Below are 3,179 nucleotides of genomic sequence, written 5' to 3' on the forward strand. Positions count from 1 at the left end.
ACTATTGGTAACGTCAACATATCAATTAAATTGAGTCTGGCAGCATCAGGGGCAGGAGCAAGAGCAGCAGCAGAAGCAGCGTTATTGGTATTATTACTAAAGAGACACATCATTCAAAAATGCTGACTACACTAATCGCTACATAAATCTAAAAGGGGAATCGGACCAAATAAACCAATTTAAACAAAACGAACTCCCGGAACCGCCCAACAGGGATCCGTGTTCTAACTCCGACGACGACTTCCAGCCGTTACTGTTCTAAAAATAATGCCACGTTCGGAATCTTTCAACGTCCCTGAGAGATTTATTTGTTCTTTTGTGCTTCATATAGCTCTATGCTGGAACGTGGCATTTCGGAATTTAGAAAATATCATTTTAAATCTGAATTTGCTTATTCCTTTACGGAATACTTTTTGGATTAGTATTTTCCTGATGGAAATCACGCTAGTTGACTGTAAGATGCAGTGCTGCTTTTTTGACGGATTTGAATCAACAGCAGCTTCCAGGGGGCGAACACATTAATTAAACAGCGGAAACATTGAAGAAATTGATAATTTACGTAGATAAAATAAAATTGATCTTAAACCTTTATTGAACTTTTGTGCTTTTGAAATAATCTATTAATATCATTATTAAGGTCACTGCAGGGATGGTTGCATGATAGTTCCATATGGCATACTATTGACGAAAGGAAGATGAACAGTTTAAGTTTTTTCTGACGTCCAGTGATTGTTACAGTACGAAAGCATACACAAAATAGAAAAGTTTAATATTTTTGGTTCCCTAATATACAAGGTGGTTTCTTCATCTTGAAATGCTTAAATATTTCGGAAACGAGTGATCCGAGGAAAAAACTTTTCAAATAAGAAGTTAATATCTGGGAGGGGGAAGTTTATTCGTGAGTTATGTGACGCTTAAACCTCTAAACTGCCCGGACTATCATAATTTAAAGCTAACTTGCATTTTGTAACTTATATATACTTGCTAAACGCATAATTAAGTAGTCAGAGAAGTCAGAGCTAAAGGAAGTATTGTATTTGTGAAAATAAAGTTTTTTAAAAAGGAAAATTCAAAAGTCCAAAATATAACTCGTGTCAGAAAAACAACGCCTACTTCGACCTTGTAGGCTAGGCAGGGGCCAACTTGAGAATTTCAAATGGCAACCACAACATTTTATTGGAGATTCGAATAGTACGTCAAAAACTGAAAATAATCGATCATTTTCTTCTATTTTGACAGGTGGAGCTGCAATTCATCAATTATCTTTTTTTTGCTTTAGATCTGCTAAACTATCTATTATTTAATCGAAACGCTGAAAATTTTAGTGTGACCATCTATTAATGTCAGAGGAATATTCGGTCCAAAAATTGTTTGATGATGAAAATCAAATATATACCTCCAATTCAAAAAAACATCTATTTGTTTATTAAAAGTATTAGTAGTTTGAAAATTCGCATTACCAATACGTGACATTTCGAAATGTATTTTGATTATGAAGCTGTCAAAGTCATCTAAAATGTCTCTCAACTCAATGTAAGAACGCTGATAAAAGCGTAGAAAGTTCCAATTGTTGACTTTAACATTTATTAATTTCGTTCTGAGTTAGAACCACTATTTGAATTTGATTTAAATAAGCTACTATAATTTTTGATATGGGCGCATTCAACTGTGCAAGAAAAAATTGAAATTATTTTTGTATACGGAGAAGCCGATATACTTTCAATAAACAAATAGATGTTTTGTTGATTTGGGGGTACATATTTGATTGTCATCATCCAACAATTTTAGGACTGAATATTCCTCTGACTGGATTAATAGATGCTATTGGTCCCACTAAAATTTTAAGCGTTTCAATAAAATAACAGTTCACCAGATCTAAAGCAAAAAAAATTATAATTGATGGATTACAGCGGCACCTGTCGAAATCGAAGAAAATGTTTTAGATAAATTATTCCCAGTTTTTGACGTACTATTCGAATCTCCAATAAAATGTTGTAGTTACCATTTGAAATTCTCAAGTTGGCCCCTGCCTAGCCTACAAGGTCGAAGTAGGCGTTGTTTTTCTGTACATGAATAAACTTCCCCCTCCCAGATATTAACTTCTTATTTGAAACAGTGTTTCCGCAAATATTTAAGCGTTTCAAGATAAAAAAGCACCCTGTATATGAAGTAAGAAACAAGTGCACTTATTCTTATAAAGCGGTTGTAAGGGTCTCTTTATGGAATAGCTAACATTTATGACTAAATAAAAAATTGAGCCATTAAATATTATGCAGAACTATAACAATTAAATGGAATGACAATATTTGAATCAGCATATGATATACTTAATAATACGGTTACGTTCATTTTAGTAAATTTACTCTTTTTACTTGTAAAGCCGTCTCAATCACAGAGGCAAGTTGCAGAAAAAACAATTAAAATTATTTTCGACATAAAATTGAAATTGTCGTTCCATAGTTCCATAGTTCCATTAATATTCAACAAAAAATGGAATGAGTGACTTCACTTTTACTTCATTTTTATTTACAAAATGTGATTTAATCAGCTAACTTCCCGTAGCGGGCGCCTCCCTAGGTGTCGGTTAGAAGAACGCCCATAAAATGCGGGTGGTAGAGAATGAATTAAAAACCCAAGCTCTACGAAACCAGTGTTTAAGAGGTACTCAACCCTAATCCAAACAATTATAAAACAGCATGAACTGATAACAGATTAAAAATGACTAGTAGCCGAGTTAGTGTAATACACTAAACAACGCTGTACTTAACATGCAAATGCGGGGAACTAATATATCCAGTCTATCAAAAAGTGACACAAAACTTTCCACCATTTGAATTATTAATATGTTCATTGTATAAAATGAAAAAAAAAATAAATCATACAGAAAATTTTCAGCAAATCACTGCAATAAAAAAATCGAAATAATGAAACTCAACAAATAATATAATATATACAAGGTAATATAAAATATCACTAATATGTTTTCCTGTTTTTTAAAAAGATGAGAATCATAAGAACATGATACTTAATTTTAATCATTAACTATAGAAAATATATGTGTTTTATTATTTTTAATTTTGAAGCGTTAAAATACGTATGAAAACTTATGATATAAATTTTTTGAATGAAAACGTAGTTAATTTATGAAGAAATATGCGGATTTTTCGCCTGTATGATTT

The sequence above is a fragment of the Dendroctonus ponderosae genome, unplaced genomic scaffold, assembly GCF_020466585.1.
Source record: "Dendroctonus ponderosae isolate FM_Combo_2020 unplaced genomic scaffold, Dpon_F_20191213v2 Dpon_F_20191213_6, whole genome shotgun sequence".
Taxonomy (NCBI): domain Eukaryota; kingdom Metazoa; phylum Arthropoda; class Insecta; order Coleoptera; family Curculionidae; genus Dendroctonus; species Dendroctonus ponderosae.